At 50.9% G+C, this 20,149-nt stretch overlaps 1 protein-coding gene across 1 annotated transcript in view; it reads right to left on the bottom strand.

Annotated features, from left to right (window-relative positions):
- EXOC3 (exocyst complex component 3) overlaps positions 1–15,291 on the bottom strand; it is a 569,566-nt gene extending 554,275 nt beyond the window's left edge. Inside the window, exon 1 of the mRNA XM_073630729.1 lies at positions 15,149–15,291. The gene's annotated coding sequence lies outside the window, so the exon portion shown is untranslated. The remainder of the gene's footprint in view (positions 1–15,148) is intronic.
- Between the last annotated feature and the right edge of the window lie 4,858 nt (positions 15,292–20,149).

The following is a 20,149-nucleotide window of genomic DNA, read 5'->3' as shown; positions in this document are numbered from 1 at the left end:
TGGAGAGAAGTCCACCAGATAATTCAAAAATTCACAGATCGCATTGTTCCCGACGACCCAGCTTATTTCCTCCTACATGCTACTGACACCCCCGCACGGATTTACAAGAAATCAGTCATACGCCACTTATTGGACGCAGCGAAAGCATGCATCCCATCCTTCTGGAAATCCCCTCACGCACCATCTATAGCCTTTTGGCTCCAAAAAGTTGAAGAAATAAATCAGATGGAGGACTTAATCCTCACAAGCCAAAACAGAAAAGAAACATAATCTAAAACTTGGCAGCTATGGAACATCTTCAAATATTCAGAGGAGGGGCAAGCCCTCCAAGGCAAGTGATATCACACTAGAACAGGTGTTTAGGAATGGAGATTGATAGACGATTGCCAACATCCAAATCCATGAGTTACCACCCTTGTCACCTCCCCCTCCCCCCGCCCATCTTTCCTTCTCCCTTCCCCTCTCCCACATCCCTTCCACCCTCTTTCTCTCTTTCTACCTTATTCGGGTTTCACCCACTACTATTCTGTCTTTTCTTCCAAAAAATATAAAATCTACAGAGAACCGCTCACAAAGGGAACATGATATCCCGACATATCATTATCAAAACACAGGGAATACAGCCAGATAGAGAGCATGGAAGAAACGGGTCATATGTAAGGCCACAGGAATATAATCAATATGTCACTCAACCCTGATATACTTTTCCATGCCATACAAGTTTTATAGCAATGTAAAGCCTCTCTTCTCATTTCATGCTTTTGCATTGTAATTTCTGTAGAAGAATCTTTGTCTTTATTGTTAAACGTGACCATACCTTGTTGTATGTCCCGGTGAACCGGTTTTCTGATACAAATAAACAATTAAAAAAAAAAAAATATCATAACGACAAAATTTAAATCTAAAAACATAACAAAAAATTTTTTTTTGGCAGATGTGACAAATCAAAATATTATATTGATTAAATCACGAGAAATAATAAAGAAAGAAGTTTGTGAGAAGTCTGTATGAATATGAGCAGCAAAACAACTTCATTCTACTAGCAATATAAAGAAGAAGAGAGTGCGCTGCATTAAACAATTTAAAACATTGCAGCCTGACGAAAGTGCTATAGCCATTTCGAACGCTAATTTTACCAGAACGAGCAGTTCCGTCTCGGAATTTATTCTGAGCATGCGTGGCACTTTGTACGCTGGAATTGTCCACGCATGGTCGGAATTGACGTGATCTGATTTTGTTGTTGGGAAATTTTATAGCCTGCTCTCAAACTTTGTGTGTCGGAAATTCCGATGGAAAAAGTCAGATGGAGCCCACACACGGTCAGAATTTCCGACAACAAGCTCCAATCGCACATTTTCCGTCAGATAATCCGACCATGTGTACGGGGCATAAGGGTGATGACAAAGTCCTTTCTTCACTCCCTTCTGTAAACAATCCAGTATATAGAAAGTAGAAAAAGAACTCCTGTTTTCCAAAAAACATTTTCCAAATGTTCCCATAGATCTTCCTTGTGACTAACTTACGACTGCATAGGATAGTCTCAATAACCTCCTCTGAACACCCCCTTAGCTGTAGGATGCACCGCTCAGCCTCCAGGCCGTCAAATGGAAGGTCTGATGGTTTGGATGGAGCACTGGCCCTTGATGGAGAAGATCTCTCCGCTCTGGCTGGGGCCAGGAGGGCTCTATTGAAAGTGCTTTCAGAGAGGAGAACCAACTCCTCCTGGGCCACCAAGGGGCAATCAGGATAACTTTTGCTTGATCTTGAACAATCTTCCAAACCACCAGTGGCATGGGAAAGAGAGGGCATCTGTCCCTAAGGACTCCGTCTTCCTTTCCAGAGAGAAGAAAGCCAGTAGTTTCTTGATGAGCCTGGATGCAAAAAGATCCACTCTGGGAACACCCCACCTTCCCAATTGCTGCAACTGATTTTCACACTGCTCAGATAGTATGCCAGAACATTCGCTGTCCCACTGATGTGTACCGCCCTGACCGAAGAGACATTGTTCTCTGCCCAGGACAGAATCTGCTGGTTCAATAATAGAAGAGTGCCCAAGCGGGTGCCGCCCTGCTTGTTTAGGTATGCCATGGTTGTGGCATTGTCTGAAAAAATCAACAGGTCTTTTGAGTGGACCAGCTCCTCCAGAGCAACTAAAGCCTTCCCCACTGCTAATAGTTCTCCAAAATTTGATGAATGGCATGCCTCCTCTGGCAATCAGGCTCCTTGAGCCTGCCAGTCCCCTGAGTGAGCTCCCCAGCCCCACAGACTGGCATCTTTAGTCATTTTCATTGGGGCATATTGCATCCAGTCCTTCCCTCCTTGCAGATGTTCCCGTTGCTCCCACCAGGACAGATTGAGAAAAAACTGAGTTACTTACCGGTAACATCCTTTTCTAGGAGTCTTTGAGGACAGTACCATAGAGAGAGACACTGGCTCCTCCCCTCTTAGGAAACACCGCCTTTCAATTCAATATTTAAATCTCACCATCCCGCCGGCCCCTCAGAACTGAGGGGGCCGGCGGGGCGGTGAGATTTTTTAAGAGTACCTCCGGCCGGCTGGGGAGACACAAAAATACATCATACAAATCTTTATCTTACCTGATGATCTCATGCGATGAGTTCTCATAGATAGCCAACCATTTGGGTGGGTACAGGTGCTGTCCTGAAAGACTGCTGGAAAAGGATGTTACCGGTAAGTAACTCAGTTTTTCCCCATTCATCTTTCAGGACAGCACCATAGAGAGGATAAGAGAGCACCTTACCTTAGGGGTGGGACTACTGCCTGCAGCACTTTACACCCGAAGGCCTGGTCTTTGGCTTACAGCAGGTCCAACCTGTAGTGCTTCACAAAGGTGGCAAAACTGGACCACTTTGCAGCCCTACAGATCTGCTCCGGAGAAGCACCAGCCCACTCTGCTTGAGAAGTCGCCACTGCCCTGGTGGAATGTGCCTTAATACCCTCCAGGGGCTCCAAACCCCCGATTACATAAGCCTGACTAATGGCCAACCTTAACCATCTGGCTATCGTACGTTTAGAGGCTCTGGACCCTTTCCTAGCCCCTGAAAATAACACAAAAAAGGAATCAGATTTCCTAAACTGTTTTGTACTAAGTACTGAAGACGCACCTTCTAACATCCAATTTGTGAAAAATGTGTTCCTGTTCCTTCACAGGATTCGAACAGAAGTTAGGTAAAACAATTTCTTGACCTCTATGAAAACTAGAGGCCACCTTTGGCAAAAAGGCCAGATCCGTTTTAAAAATCAAACGGTCAGGGAAAACCTGAAAGAAGGTGCCCTAATACAGAGGGCTTCAAGTTCACTCACTCTCCTTGCCGTTGTGATCGCCACCAAAAACACAGTTTTGAGGGTGATCAATTTCAACGTACAGGACTCCAATGGCTCAAAAGGATCCCCTGTAAGGGCCTGTAAAACTAAAGAAAGATGTCACACTGGGAAGGGGGAAATTCTGACTAGCCTCTGTCTGCCTAAGGCTCTGAAAAACCTAGCTATCCAAGGATCTATTGCTAGCGGCTTTTCCAGGAAAACGCTCAGGGCGGACACCTGTCCTTTCAAGGTGCTAAGGGCTAACCCTTTGTCCGCTCCTGACTGCATAAATTCCAACACTGCTACAGAACTGCGTACATTAAAGGAACTTTCTGTGCACAAACTGTTGAAGCGTTTCCACACCTTTAGGTAGATAGCTTGCGTCTCCCTTTTTCTGCAACTTAGGAGAGTCGCCACTAGACGATCCGAGAAACCCTTGCCCTTCAGCAATTCCTCCTCAGTAGCCACGCTGCGAGGTTCCACCGCTCCACCTGGGGCAACAGATCGGACCCTGAGAAAGAAGATCCTCCTGGACAGGCAGAATCCAGGGAGGTTCCACCGCCAGACCCATCAGGATAGAGAACCACGGCCCCCTGGGCCAGTGTGGCGCGATCAGAATGAGGGTTGTGTCTTCCGACTGAAACTTTCTCAGAACTGCTGGAATCAGTACCGGAGGGGGGAAGGCATAACACCTGGAGAAACGCCAGCTCTGAGCCAGTGCATCCACCCCGGCTGCTCTGTCCCATCTGTTCAGGGAAAAGAACAGGCATGCTTTTGTGTTCACCCTCGAAGCAAAGAGGTCCACAAAAGGCACCCACCACTTCCGTGTGACCATTTCGAAGATGTCCTGGTTCAAAACCCAGTCGCCCTCCCTCAGCATCTTTCTGCTGAGAAAGTCCGCTACCTGGTTTTGTTCCCCCTTCAAATGTACTACCGAAAGGGAAAGAATGTTTGCTTTGGCCCACCTGAGGATGGAATCCGCCAGGACCCACAAGGATCTGCTCCTGGTACCTCCTTGCCAGTTGATATAGGCCACCGCTGAGGAGTTGTCCGAATGGACCCACACATGCTGTCCCGGAGTTCTCTCTCAAAAAGCTCCGAGTGTCAAGTCTATTGCTCTCATTTCCCTCCAGTTCGAGGACTTGTTTGCGTCCTCTCTCCTCCACGTACCTTGTACCATCCTGGAATCTAGGTGTGCCCCCCCAACCTGTGCCGCTCGCATCGGTCGTGACCGTCCTGGAGACTGTAAGCACCCACTCCAGGCCATGTGAAAGATTGAAACCCCTTCTCCATCACCAGAGGGACCTCTTGACCTGACTCGGCACAGATATTAGGGAGCCTAGGGACCCCTGACTGTGGTCCCAGACCCTCAGGATAAACAGCTGTAGAGGACGAAAATGGAGCCCTGCCCACTGAACTGCCAGGAGCGTGGATGTCAGTAAGCCCAAAGCTGACATCGCTTTTCTTACTGAGACCTGACAGCTGCCCTGAAGCAACAACATTGCTTTGTCCACTTTCTGGTTCTTCTCTAAGGGAAGAAACACCTTTTGCTTTGTAGAATTCAACACGTAGCCCAGGAAGGTGACCTTTTGGGACGAAACCAAACTGAATTTTTCCAGGTTCAAGAGCCACCCCAAGTTTTCTAGGATGTCTCTTGCTACCTGAAGATCCTGGGACAACTGCTCCGGGGAAGAGGCAAACAGAAGTAGATCGTCCAGGTATGCGACTACCGATATGCCTCTGAGACGCAAGAAAGCCAGCACCTCCACCATAACTTTGGTGAAGATGCGGGGTGAAGAGGATAGCCCAAAGGGGAGTGCTTTGAACTATTAAATGAAACGTCCCTTCCCTGGTTTTTACCGCCAGTCTAAGAAACTTCTGATAACCCTCTGCGACTGGGATGTGCAGATAGGCGTATCAAGTCTATCGACGCCATGAAGCAATTCGGGAGAAGAAGCGCCTTCACCGAGTAGACAGTCCATCCGGAATCTCCTGTAATAATTGAGACATTCAGAGGCTTCAGGTTCATGATAAGCCTGAACTTTCTCAAAGGTTTGCAGACCACAAAGATGTGGGAATAGAAGCCTCTGCCGGTCTTCTCTGCTAGAACTCGTACCACCACCTGATGCTCCTCCAGCTCCTGAGGGGAGGATAGAAGAGCTAATTATTTTTCTGCGCATTTTGGCAGCTCAGTGACAAGGAGTCTGTGCGGAGGAGGTTCTGAGAACTCCAGTCGGTAACCTCTTCTTATGATCCCTAACACAAACTGGTTGAAGGGGATCATCTCCCACTGTAGAAGGAAAGCCCCCAATCTTCCTCCCACCGTGGTTAACTCGTCATTGGGTTTCCTTGGGCTGTTCAGGAGGGTGAAAAATCACCCCTCCACGACCCCTTGCCCTTCTGCCCCCAAGCTTTTTCCTGCCATTCAGCTTTTGGGGCTTCAAACTTCCTCTGAGGGCGAGACTTTCTTTTAGACTGCTCCCCAAATTTCTTTTTGAGGGGAAAGGCTTTTTTCTTATCGCCCGTCCGATCCAAAATGGCCTCTAACCCTGGTCCAAACAAAAGATTCCCTGTGAGTGGAATCCCACAGAGTTTAACTTTAGATGCGCTGTTCCCTTGCTGTGTCTTAAGCCATAAGGCCCTTCGAGCTAAATTAGTCAGGGCTGAGGACCTTGCAGACATTCGCACCGATTCGGCTAAAACATCCGCAATATATGCGACCCCCTTAAGTAGCATAGGGAAGGAAGACAAAATAGTTTCTTTTGGCGTCCCTGCTTCAATATGTGCCTTAATTTGAGTAAGTCAATATTCCATGTTGCGGGCCACCACTTGGATCGCCTTCGCAGGCTTAAGGTTTCCCTGCGACGAATCCCAGGACTTCTTCAAAATTTAGTCCATCCTTCTGTCCATGGGGTCTGACAGAGCCCCCATATCCTCAAAGGCCAGGTCTGTATGCCTGGAAACCTGAGAAAAGGCTGCATCTAGTCTAGGAGATTTATTCCAGACTGGAGCCTCCTCTTCTGCAAAGGGAAACCTTTGTTTCAAAGCCCTTGAAAAGAAAGGTTTCCTTTCAGGATCTTGCCATTCCTTCTTGATGGCTTCGACCAAGACATCATGGATCACCAACTCCCTTCTTTTTTGTTCCCCCAGACCTTTGTACATCTGGTCATGGAGCGATAATGCCTTCTTTTCCTCTTGTACACCCAAAGTGGCGTGGATAGCTCCCAAGAGACCCTCGACTTTTATAGCGAGAGGCTCTTGTGGATCCTCCATCCACCTCCTCTGCATCCGACTCCCCTTGGAAGTCTGAAGCGGCACTGTCTGGCTCCTCCTAAATTACCTCTCCGGAACCCCCACTACCAGAGGGAGTATTCACTGGGCTAGGTGCAACACTCTGCTGCACTGGTGAAGGATTGCTCTGGACTTGTGGCAACTGGAAGCTAGAAAAAAGTGCTTTAAAGGACTGAAAGCTCCTTGACAGACGCTGCCAGATCCGTACCCTGTTCTGCCACCTGCTCCCTAACTAACCCCTCAATGCACTCTTTACATAGTGCCTTGGTCCAGGATTCCCCCATGGTGACTCTACAAGAGGAACATTTTTTTCTTGGAACCATGAGGCGACTTGCTTTTCTCTGTGGCTTTCTGAAAAAAGAAAGAGAGAGCAGCCTTAAATGCCCAATCCCACCAGCGCAATCACAGAGGACCACTGGGAGTGCCCCCCCAGGACCAACCACCACCAGAGTTCCAGACACACTACCCTTCCCCCCCGACCACCAGGGAAACACCCGTGGAGCTATCGCTGGCTGCCAACCACGGCTCCTTTGCAGTGTCTCCCCACTGGAGGAAACACCTGAACTGAGGGGCTGGCGGGACGGTGAGATTTAAATATTGAATTAAAAGGCGGTGTCTCCTAAGAGGGGAGGAGCCAGTGTCTCTCTATGGTGCTGTCCTGAAAGATGAATTGTGAAAATCTTCTCTTGGAAGCTGCACAAGCCGATTCAAAGAACTTTTTCTGCAATCCCAATGACGCAGAAGAAAAGCCTGCAGGGGACTGAAATGAGATTGGGCCCATTGGCACTCCTGGAATGGCTGCAGTCATTAAGCCCAATAACTGCATAATCTGAGGAAGGGAGGCTTGCGTGAGCAACCTGAAGTTCTGCATGGAGAGAAGACTCTTCAAAATCTTTTCCCTGGAAGAAAAATCTTCTGGGCAACTGTGTCTATTAGGTAACCCAAAAAGGGAATGCTCTGAGAAGGAATCAGGTAAGACTTCTGCTGATTGACCTTCCACCCAGGGGCGGACTGACCATTCGGTCGATCGGACGCCGACCGAGGGCCCGCAGCCAGTAGGGGGCCCGGGAGACATGCTCGTCGGATCTAGGGGTATGCTGCTGGGCGTGCTGCGGTGGAGCCGTTCTACCGACTGCCGCGGGGGGGGGGGGGTGCGGGGGGGTGAGGCGGGCATCTCCTCTTTCAGTTTGGGATGCAGTGAGGGGAGTGGGAGGCGGCGATCAGCAGTTCTATGGTGCTCGCAGCATCTCCCGGGGACTTGTATTTCTCCTCCAGCTTGTAGAGTGGAAAGGGGAGGGGCCTCTGACCCGGGCAGCTACAAGTTTCACTCTCTGCTTGTACGCTGTTGCCGACTGCTGCCCGGGTCAGAGGCCCCTCCCCTATCCACTGTACAGAAAATTAGAAGGAGGACTACAAGCCCCAGTGAGATCCACAGGCACCATAGAACTGCCGATCGCCACCTCCCACCTCCCCCTTGGGTTGGAGGTGCACAGCCAGGTACAGGGGAACCTCTGGGGGGGTTAAGTCTGGGGACCCTGATGTATGTGGGGTTCTCTGGGGACCCTGATGTATGGGGGGGGCTCTCTGGGGACCCTGATGTATGGGGGGGGCTCTCTGGGGACCCTGATGTATGGGGGGGGGTTCTCTGGGGACCCTGATGTATGGGGGGGGGGTTCTCTGGGGACCCTGATGTATGTGGGGTTCTCTGGGGACCCTGATGTATGGGGGGGGGTTCTCTGGGGACCCTGATGTATGTGGGGTTCTCTGGGGACCCTGATGTATGGGGGGGGCTCTCTGGGGACCCTGATGTATGGGGGGGGGGGCTCTCTGGGGACCCTGATGTATGGGGGGAGGGGTTCTCTGGGGACCCTGATGTATGGGGGGAGGGGTTCTCTGGGGACCCTGATGTATGGGGGGGCTCTCTGGGGACCCTGATGTATGGAGGGGCTCTCTGGGGACCCTGATGTATGGAGGGGCTCTCTGGGGACCCTGATGTATGGGGGGGCTCTCTGGGGACCCTGATGTATGGGGGGGGGGGTTCTCTGGGGACCCTGATGTATGTGGGGTTCTCTGGGGACCCTGATGTATGGGGGGGGTTCTCTGGGGACCCTGATGTATGTGGGGTTCTCTGGGGACCCTGATGTATGGGGGGGGCTCTCTGGGGACCCTGATGTATGGGGGGGCTCTCTGGGGACCCTGATGTATGGGGGGGCTCTCTGGGGACCCTGATGTATGGGGGGAGGGGTTCTCTGGGGACCCTGATGTATGGGGGGGCTCTCTGGGGACCCTGATGTATGGGGGGGCTCTCTGGGGACCCTGATGTATGGAGGGGCTCTCTGGGGACCCTGATGTATGGAGGGGGCTCTCTGGGGACCCTGATGTATGGGGGGAGGGGTTCTCTGGGGACCCTGATGTATGGGGGGGCTCTCTGGGGACCCTGATGTATGGGGGGGGCTCTCTGGGGACCCTGATGTATGGGGGGGGCTCTCTGGGGACCCTGATGTATGGGGGGGATTCTCTGGGGACCCTGATGTATGGGGGGAGGGGTTCTCTGGGGACCCTGATGTATGGGGGGGCTCTCTGGGGACCCTGATGTATGGGGGGGCTCTCTGGGGACCCTGATGTATGGAGGGGCTCTCTGGGGACCCTGATGTATGGAGGGGCTCTCTGGGGACCCTGATGTATGGAGGGGCTCTCTGGGGACCCTGATGTATGGGGGGGCTCTCTGGGGACCCTGAGGTATGGAGGGGCTCTCTGGGGACCCTGAGGTATGGGGGGCTCTCTAGGGACCCTGATGTATGGAGGGGGCTCTCTGGGGACCCTGATGTAAGGGGGGGGCTCTCTGGGGACCCTGATGTATGGGGGGGCTCTCTGGGGACCCTGATGTATGGGGGGGCTCTCTGGAGACCCTGATGTATGGGGGGCTCTCTGGGGACCCTGATGTATGGGGGGCTCTCTGGGGACCCTGATGTATGGGGGGGCTCTCTGGGGACCCTGATGTATGGGGGGGGCTCTCTGGGGACCCTGATGTATGGGGGGGGCTCTCTGGGGACCCTGATGTATGGGGGGCTCTCTGGGGACTCTGATGTATGGGGGGCTCTCTGGGGACCCTGATTTATGGGGGGCTCTCTGGGGACCCTGATTTATGGGGGGCTCTCTGGGGACCCTGATGTATGGGGGGGCTCTCTGGGGACCCTGATGTATGGGGGGGCTCTCTGGGGACCCTGATGTATGGGGGGAGGCTCTCTGGGGACCCTGATGTAAGGAGGAGGCTCTCTGGGGACCCTAATGTAAGGACGAGGCTCTCTGGGGACCCTGATGTATGGGGGAAGGCTCTCTGGGGACCCTGATGTATGGGGGGAGGCTCTCTGGGGACCCTGATGTATGGGGGGCTCTCTAGGGACCCTGATGTAAGGAGGAGGCTCTCTGGGGACCCTATTGTAAGGACGAGGCTCTCTGGGGACCCTGATGTAAGGAGGAGGCTCTCTGGAGACCCTGATGTTTGGGGGGGCTCTCTGGGGACCCTGATGTATGGGGGGGCTCTCTGGGGACCCTGATGTATGGGGGGGCTCTCTGGAGACCTTGATGTATGGGGGGGCTCTCTGGGGACCTTGATGTATGGGGGGGCTCTCTGGGGACCCTGATGTAAGGGGGGTTTCTCTGGGGACCCTGATGTAAGGAGGGGGCTCTCTGGGGACCTTGATGTAAGGAGGGGGCTCTCTGGGGACCCTGATGTAAGGAGGAGGCTCTCTGGGGACCCTGATGTAAGGAGGGGGCTCTCTGGGAACCCTGATGTAAGGAGGAGGCTGTCTGGGGACCCTGATGTAAGGAGGAGGCTCTCTGGGGACCCTGATGTAAGGAGGAGGCTCTCTGGGGACCCTGATGTTTGGGGGGGCTCTCTGGAGACCCTGATGTATGGGGGCTCTCTGGGGACCCTGATGTATGGGGGGGGGGGCTCTCTGGGGACCCAGATCTATTGGGGGCTCTCTGGGGACCCAGATCTATGGGGGGCTCTCTGGGGACCCAGATCTATGGGGGGCTCTCTGGGACCCTGATGCATGGGGGGGCTCTCTGGGGAGTGGACCCTGATGTATGTGGGGCTCTCTGGAGACCTTGATGTATGGGGGGGCTCTCTGGGGACCTTGATGTAAGGGGGGCTCTCTGAAGACCTTGATGTAAGGGGGGGCTCTCTGAAGACCTTGATGTAAGGGTGGCTCTCTGGGGACCCTGATGTATGGGGGGTTTCTCTGGGGACCCTGATGTAAGGAGGGGGCTCTCTGGGGACCTTGATGTAAGGAGGGGGCTCTCTGGGGACCCTGATGTAAGGAGGGGGCTCTCTGGGGACCCTGATGTAAGGAGGGGGCTCTCTGCGGACCCTGATGTAAGGAGGAGGCTCTCTGGGGACCCTGATGTAAGGAGGAGGCTCTCTGGGGACCCTGATGTAAGGAGGAGGCTCTCTGGGGACCCTGATGTAAGGAGGAGGCTCTCTGGGGACCCTGATGTAAGGGGAGGTTCTCTGGGGACCCTGATGTAAGGGGGGGCTCTCTGGGGACCCTGATGTAAGGGGAGGCTCTCTGGGGACCCTGATGTAAAGGGAGGCTCTCTGGGGACCCTGATGTAAGGGGAGGTTCTCTGGGGACCCTGATGTAAGGGGGGGCTCTCTGGGGACCCTGATGTAAGGGGAGGCTCTCTGGGGACCCTGATGTAAAGGGAGGCTCTCTGGGGACCCTGATGTAAGGGGGGGCTCTCTGGGGACCCTGATGTAAGGGGAGGCTCTCTGGGGACCCTGATGTAAGGGGAGGTTCTCTGGGGACCCTGATGTAAGGGGGGGCTCTCTGGGGACCCTGATGTAAGGGGAGGCTCTCTGGGGACCCTGATGTAAAGGGAGGCTCTCTGGGGACCCTGATGTAAGGGGGGGCTCTCTGGGGACCCTGATGTAAGGGGAGGCTCTCTGGGGACTTGTTTACATAGGCAGACCACAGTTCTGCCTCTGTTGGAAACGATCGTCGGGGCCTGGCGGACATGGGGTCCTCCGGACTCGCTGGTTAGCTCTCGGTGTGTCCAATCACAGCGGCAGCAGGTCAAACAGCATGCAGACCCGCAAGTGCAGAATCAAGTACCTGTACATGATTCTGCTCACAGGAGACGCAGCCCTGCAGTAAATGTATGTGGTTAAAGTGAGTTTATTTTTCTTTAATCTTTAAACATTTATTTTGAACATGAAGTAGAGAAATTCTGTGACCAATGCATGTAATGTAGCATGCAATATATACGTGGGGCTTTGTGAGGGTGTGGCTTGTGTGTGGGTGGGTGGGTGGGGACTAAGGGGGCCCCATGAGCCCCTATTGCCCGGGGGCCCCATGAGTTGTCAGTCCGCCCCTGCTTCCACCCTAATTTCTGAAAGGTCTGCAAGATCAACTGCAGATCCTAAAACAGGCTCTCTTTCTCTCGGGCAAAGACCCAAAAATTGTCCAGGTATGGAACGATTGAGAGCTTTTGAATTTGAAAATAGGCCATGATCTTCATGAAAATCCTCAGTGCTGCCAAGAGACCAAAAAGAAGGGCTCTGAACTGCCAATATTTTGAACCGTTTTCCATGAGGACTGCAAATCTGAGGAATCTCTGATGCTTCTGGTGGATCAGTACATGAAGGTAAGCGTCCTGAAGATCCAGGGTTACCATAAACACTCCCGGTAACAATAAATTGTTTTTGACAGAATAAATGTTTTCCATCCGGAATCATCTGTAGACTATGAATCTGTTCAGGACGCTTAAATTGATGACCATCCGAAATCAGCCAGAAGCCTTTTTCACGAGAAACATGCGAGAATAAAAGCCTTGAAATTTTTGATCTTCTGGGAGACAACCCCCTCCGTTTCCCATATCGAAATCAGATCCAGCATGGTCTGCCGTCTCTCTTGGTCCCTCGGCAGATGGGTAAGAAAAAAAACCTCTGGGGTGGGGAGCTCTTGAATTCCAATCTGTAAACATCTTCTATAATTTGGAGGATAAAAGGATTGCTGGTAATTTCCGCCCATTCTTTGGTGAAATGGGACAACCTTCCTCCCCTCCCACCCCCGCTCTGGCGTCACTGGGAATTTTTGGTAGGGGCTGAAGGAGCAAAGAGTGCCCCCCTTTAGCCTTGTCTTTGTTAAATGACCACTTTTTCTTTGCCTGTTGCCTATTGGCCTTAAAATGAACTGTTCTGAAAGCCACGAAAAGGCCTGTTATTCTGTGGCTTATTCTTCTGAGAAGACGGAAATCTTTTACTCTTCTCAGAGGAACGAGCTAGGAATTCCTCTAAGGAATAACCGAATAAAAGCTTGCCCACAAAGGGTATGCCGCAAAGTTTATTCTTGGAGGTAAGATCCCCCTCCCAAGATTTCAGCCAGATGGCCCGTCTAGTTAAATTAATGAGAGCTGATGTCCTGGCCACAGATCTCACTGAATCTACTGCCGCATCAGCCAAAAATGCGACTGATATGGCAATAAGTGGGAGAGATTCCCTGACCTCTGCATGGGGGTGTCGGAGGAGAGAAGGCCATCCAGAATTTCAACCCACACATCCAAATTTATAGCAACACAAGTGGACACTATAGCTGGCCCTAAAGAAAAGGCAGGGGCTTCCCAGATCTTATGTAATAAAGAATCAGCCTTCCTATCCATCTGATCCTAAGGACTCCAGAATCCTCAAATGAGAGATCTTACGTTTTAGGAACTTGTGACATAGAAGCGTCTAAGCTAAGACATTTGAAAAACACCTCCTCAAAATCGGACTGAAGGGGAAATTTTCTCTTATGTCCTCTAGACTGGAACAACCTTCTTTCAAGTTCTTTCCATTCAGAAAGGATCATGTCCTTGAGATGCTTACTCAGACATCTCCACATATCCAGGCAAATGCCAGATATGTGCAATGGAAGCTGCCGCTGCTAAGACAACACAAGGCAAGTAATCCATTCCATATCAACACAGGGTGCCCTTTTTAGTCTACTGAAGTAGAGAAATACCACAGACATGGTCACAACCCGTCTGGATATCACAGACAGACAAAAGAAGGGGGGTCCGCCAACCACAGTTACCAGATCTACAAAAAATAACAAACATTAAGGTGTGTACTCCTGGAGGGTCTGGAAACACAAAACAACTGAGGGTCAGGAGAGGGAGGGGCCTTATAAATTGCGTCCGATTTTTGTTTCCTGTAGAGGGCGGAGCCAATAATTTCAAGTAGTTTTCCTGGAAGATGGGGGGGAGACTTTACAATCACTTTAAGTTGGGCTTTAGCAAGACAGAAATCTAAGGCCATTAACTTTTTTTTTTTTTTTTTTACATTTTCCACTGAGATCAATAGAAACAAATAACTCATGTCAATAAGCATGCCAGGACTATTGAATGCATTTTATATTGAACATGAAAAAGCTGATGGTGCCTATTGATATACACTGATGTGCCTGCACATGTGTTTGACATAAATTTCCAATGGTTTAATGGATTCACACATTTTGAATCAGGCAAAATGCATAGGATGTGAGTCCAGTCCAAGGGCCAGTGTTGACAGATAAGGATGAGCTCAAGTGTGTTCGCAAACAGCACGTGCAGAGTCCGCCAGGAAGTCAGCACGGGGAGCGCTAATCATAAGCAGTGAGACATTTCCTGATCTCTGCAGCAGTGCATTGGGACAATGTCTCACTGCTTGTGATTAGCGCTCCAGAGTGCCGACTTCCTGGCGGGCTCTGCACGTGCAGTTTGCGAACACATCTGAACTCATCCTTATTGACAGACTTTTGTTCGCATCAGACTCCACAAGACTTTGGCCTCATTCACACAGAGGAAAGAATCTGTGCCCATGTGAGGGACGTGTATACCCTACAGGATGCACAGGAAGTCCCATTGCCGTCAAATGGGACACATGGGCTGCACAGACACAACCACTGTGTGAGGTCTGTGTCTGTGCACCCACTGCGTCCCAATTGATGACTATAGGACTGACTACACAGGGATGCACAGAACACCACTTGATCATCCCCTTGGGGTATACACATCCTTTCAGGAGGCACAAATTAATATGCCCTGTGTGCACAAGGTGATTGGGAATGCAGTTTGAAGCAGGTCCAATAAACCTGTCAATGAACTCATCTCAAACTGATATCTAACTCCGAAAGAGGCGTGCCACTCACTTGTTAGCATAGTGCACCTCACTTGTGTGCTTTTTATATCCATTCCTAATACACAGAACACACAGGTGTAAATGTGACCTAAATGGAGCAGATGTGATTGCACCCATATTAATATGGCACACACACACCCCAAGTAAACGGAAAGCATAGGTCACCGCAACAGCATACACCACTAAGATCTAAATCAGAAGGCAAGTATAAATCCCAGCTGGGCCTATTCATGTACCATAAGAACCACCAGTCCCAGCACACTCTGTGTGCCTTATTAACCATCGGGATCCAATATATCCCGATAGTAAACCTTCCAGCACGGACTGCCTTGTACCTATAAAGAAACAATATAATATCAGCTCGCATACCACTTCAGATGAAACCGGAAGATTATATGGTAACTCAGCAATACACTTCCTTAATGTCTGCCCCGCCCCAACTCCAGAATGACCAATCACGGCAGACGTTTAAACGTCATATAGGTGAGTCCTCTGTGGGTCGCTTTGTGATTTGTGGTAGAGGAAATTCTGACCAATGAGCCATGTAGGCGAAACACTAGTGAGGGACGCTGGGATCCTGTGTTCTGTCATAATCTCCTACCTATCAAAAACTCTCGCCGCTTGTACTGCGCATGCGCGGGCACGAGACGGGCTTATTTTTGCACGTCAGATTGCGACGTAAAAGCCATCAACCACCAACTCCTCTTGCCTCTTCACCGCCCCTGCGCGGTCTTCGTGTAACGCGAAAATCATTCCATCGAATTCTCCAATTGTTATGGCAGCAGTGCGCATGCGCGGGAACACTAACATCCCCTGTCACAGCTTCCGACCGTCTCACATAAACTAAAGGAGATACATGGACAGTTAAAGGGGTTGTAAACCCTCCTGTTTTTTCACCTTAAAGGGGGGGTTCCAGACGCGTTTTTTTTTTTTTTTTTTTTAAGTCAGCAGCTACAAACACTGTAGCTGCTGACTTTTAATAAGAACACTTACCTGTCCAGCAAGCCCCGCAATGTTGGCCCCCCGAGGCCGATCCGTCCATCGGATCGGCCGCCGTCGCCTCCATCCTAACTAAGGGAAACAGGCAGTGGAGCCTTGCCTCAAGCCCAGCCCCCCCCCCCCCCCTTTACTTACCTGAGCCCTGGAATTTCACCTGGCAGAGACAAGCTATTCCTTTGCCTGGCATTCGTGTCTATGGATGCAAATGCTGGACTCGGGAGCGCGCCCACAATGTAACCTCCCCCCCCCCAGGGGCTGCAGTGCGCCTGAGGCATCAAATAGTCCAACTGCTCTCACCGCCGCAGCACGCCTGAGGCATCAAATTGACAAATTGCTCTCACCGCCACAGCGCGCCTGAGGCATCAAATAGACCAACTGCTCTCACCACCGCAGCGTGCCTGAGGCGTCAAACAGACCAACTGCTCTCACCGCCGCAGCGCGCCTGAGGCATCAAATAGACCAACTGCTCTTGTCGCCGCAGCGCGCCTGAAACATCAAATAGACCAACTGCTCTCTCACTGCCGCAGCGCACCTGCGCGTCCTGCATATCGCACACTAAAAGAATTTCATGAAATACTCCAACTGCTGCGTTTTTTCACTCTCCATCTATCTCTTTTGCAATATGCGTGAAAGAGACGATCGGAAGATCAGACAGGGGATGTCAGTCTTCCTGCGCAGGCGCACTGCTGCAAGAGCAGTTGGTGTATTTGATGGCTTTTATGTGACAATCTGACGTGCAGAACAAACCCACTTCTTGTGTATGCGCTTGTGCATGGCCAATACACCCACCTATGATGTTGTTGGAGTTTTTGACACGTTAAAAAATCCTCGACTTATGCGAAGCCTCGACCTGGTCACTTCCGTTGAGGCTACGTCAGAAAACAACTGTTCGCACGGATTCGCTGCGCATAATGTTTTTTTCAGATTCAGAAAAATATAGACTCGAGCGGCATGCCAGCTGATATATGACATCAGTGGGAGCACTGCGTCCAGTCCCGCCATCGCCACTAATGCGCCCCTAGGCTGCTCTGGAGAGGAGGGCAGGCCCCGTGCATAGCCATGTTTGTGTCACTGGAGCTCAGATTGACAGAGCGGTGCCGGGGGGGGGGCTTGAATACCTATCAGAATGTTGATCCCTGTACCCAAGAGCTTGCAATCTATGACAATGACCTACAGTTTAGTTGCTAATATAAGAAGAGCTGTGTCTATTTTGATCTCTGTCACTCTTTGCTATTTTAGAAAGGGTCCTGTAGATAGAGTATGTCAAGCCGTAGCTGTGTTCCCTGGGGATATGCTGATCGCCCATCCGTGCTGTTGCTGGGGGGAGCCCAGGCGACCATGAATGAGGGACCTGCAGACTTGGTCATGGTGAGTGAGACCATCCCATACCCCCCACACCATCCCCCCTGGGGACTGAGACCCCTTCTTCCCTGGGGACAGGCATCCTATCCCCCCTGGGGACAGGGACCCCATCTCCCCCCCTGGGGACAAGGACCCCATCTCCCCTGGGAACAGGGACCCCCATCTCCCCTGGGGACAGAGATACCCATCTCCCCTGGGGACAAGGCCCTATCTCCCCTGGCAACAGGGACTACATCTCACCTAGGGACCCCACCTCCCCTAAGAACAGGAACCTGATCACCCTGAGTGTGCCAACCTCACCGCCCTGCCTGATCACCCTGAGTGTGCCTACCTCACCGCCCTGCCTGCCATTTGTACTGTGTGAGGGCCCTCCTGGGACAGCTCTTATCAGGACTTCACCCCATTAGCAAGATAATGTACTGTACAGAACAATATGTGGATATGTATGCGAGTGTAAACATAGTTCTGCAAATACATTGTTCCGTAAATTATCTTACCAGTTCACCATGTTCATTGCTTTGAATCTCGTATGATAAAACTCCGTATTTTTGCTTAACTTTACATGTATCTCCTTTGGTTTATGTGTGTGAGACGGTCGGAAGATGTGACAGGGAATGTTAGTGCTCCCGCGCATGCGCACTGCTGCCATAACAGTTGGAGAATTTTATGGAATTGTTTTTGTGTGTTACACAAAGACTGCGCAGGCGCAGTGTGGCGACAAGAGGAATTGGTGTAGTTGATGGCTTTTATGTCACAATCCGACGTGCAGAAGAAAGCCCTTCTCATGGAGATTTTGATAGGTTGGAGATTATGACAGAACACCTGGTATGCTGCACATTAATGCGTGCCTCCTATATTACATGGGAAGAGCTTATGTAGCCTCAGCCTGTGGCTAGAGGGTGGAAGTGATAGTATGCAGTTTTGTGTGCTGGGTATCTTCTTTTCAAATGTGTGTCAAGTAAAATGGTTTTGGGTTCTTAAGGTTTAATATGGAAAGAATGAGAGTGCTGGAGTATCCCAAGCAGATAGCTATGAAAATGTACCATTCAAAGTGGTTGTAAACATCAGACATTAAATATGAACAAAGCACATCCCTCTGTGTACTCAGACATCCCAAGTCTCCCGCATTTCTGCTGCGGCTCCTGGACACCCGCAAGCGCCTCGCAATATCCCGGGAATGATTGGTGTGGCGGGAGGGACAGCTGTGAATACCAATCTCCCTGTATAGCTTTTTAGCAGACAGCCGCTTCTCCTTCTCTCCCTCCCACCACACCGATCTTTCCCAGCTGTTCCCTGTGTGCTCCTTCTCTGGCCGCTCCTCTGGTCCCCTGTCCTCTGGCCCCCTCCATGTCCTTCTCCCCCCCTGTTCTCCGGCCCCCCTTTTTGTCGTCCTCTGCCCCCCATATCCTCCTCCTCCGGCTCCCTGTCCTCCTCTGCCCCACTTCGTCCCCTGCAGCTGGCTTCCCTCCTCTCCTCTACCACCGGCTGCAGGTGATGTGTCAGAATGGAGAGCAGAGGAAGGGACCGGTAGATCTGTCATCTACCGAAAGTCATCGAAGCTGGCCCCCCCACAATCAGTACAAATAAAAACTCAAGTGTGTTTTAGTGCTACATTTGAGCTGCTTTTATTTTTAAGATATTAGCAATTGTTTTTTCCAGACTATGACATCAACTAGCCCTCCTACAACAGCCAAATGACACGAATCCGGGCTGGTTGATTAGTGCCGCATTTGTGCCGTTTAAATTTACGTTCTATCCTTTATTGTTTTTGCGTTATTAATGATTTATTAAAGGTCACCAAAGTTCACTCAGCCCCCCTACAACACCCAAAAGACACAAACTGGTCTTGTTGGTTAGTGCTATGTTTGTGCCTGGTTTGTGCTGCTAAAAGTTTTATTTGTGTTGTTATAACAATGAAATTCTTTGCTATAAGCAAAAAAATTAAAAATATATTGATCACTTCCCCAGAGCAGTACAATGTTACTATAGTAACATTATATTGCTCTGGACACAGTGTATTAAAAAAAAAATTGTGAAAAAAGAAAAAAATATAATAAAAAAAATGTATTTTATTTTTTGTACTGCCAAAAGTCAGTGTCCCTGATCACCGCCACACCAGTTATGTGATGATGCTGTACTGCACTGGTGACAGTATGTAAAAAAAAAAAAAAAAATTGTGAAAATGTTTTTCTTTTAATCTCTTAGTTTTAAAAAAAAATCACAAAAATGTACAAATTCAAAACACTTGCCATGGCTCTTACTAAATACCTTGGACTGTCTACTTTCCAAAAGGGGATTATTTGGGGCAGAGGCATAACTAGAACCTTCAGGGCCCTGGTGCAAGAAATCATGAAGGGCCCCCCCAACCTCCGACCTGAGCCATTCCCTCCGAGCCCAAAGCCCTTCCAACTGATCCCATGACCCTTTACGGCCCACAGCAGATCCCTTTCACATGTTTTGCAGTCCTTCAGACCAGGGCCCAGTCACAAGTGCGACCTTTGCAACCCTAGTTCGGCCAGTGGTGTCAGTGTGGACTGGGAATGATGTTAGTCAGTAGGGCAGTGGACATGGTCAGTAGGGTAGTGGACATGGTCAGAAGGGCAGTGGACGTGGTCAGTAGAGCAGTGGACGTGGTCAGTAGGGCAGTGAACGTGGTCAGTAGGGCAGTGGACGTGGTCAGTAGGGTGGTGGACGTGGTCAGTAGGGCGGTGGACGTGGTCAGTAGGGCGGTGGACGTGGTCAGTAGGGCGGTGAACGGGGTCAGTAGGGAAGTGGACGTGGTCAGTAGGGAAGTGGACGTGGTCAGTAGGGAAGTGGACATGATCAGTAGGGAAGAAGATGTGGTCAGTAGGGCAGTGGACGTGGTCAGTAGGGCAGTGCACCAGGTCAGTAGGGTGGTGGACAGGGTCAGTAGGGCGGTGGACAGGGTCAGTAGGGCGGTGGATGTGGTCAGTAGGGCGGTGGATGGGGTCAGTAGGGCGGTGGATGGGGTCAGTAGGGCGGTGGATG

Source organism: Aquarana catesbeiana, linkage group LG05 (assembly GCF_042186555.1).
Source record: "Aquarana catesbeiana isolate 2022-GZ linkage group LG05, ASM4218655v1, whole genome shotgun sequence".
NCBI lineage: Eukaryota > Metazoa > Chordata > Amphibia > Anura > Ranidae > Aquarana > Aquarana catesbeiana.
This window is presented reverse-complemented; position numbering and strand designations above follow the sequence as displayed.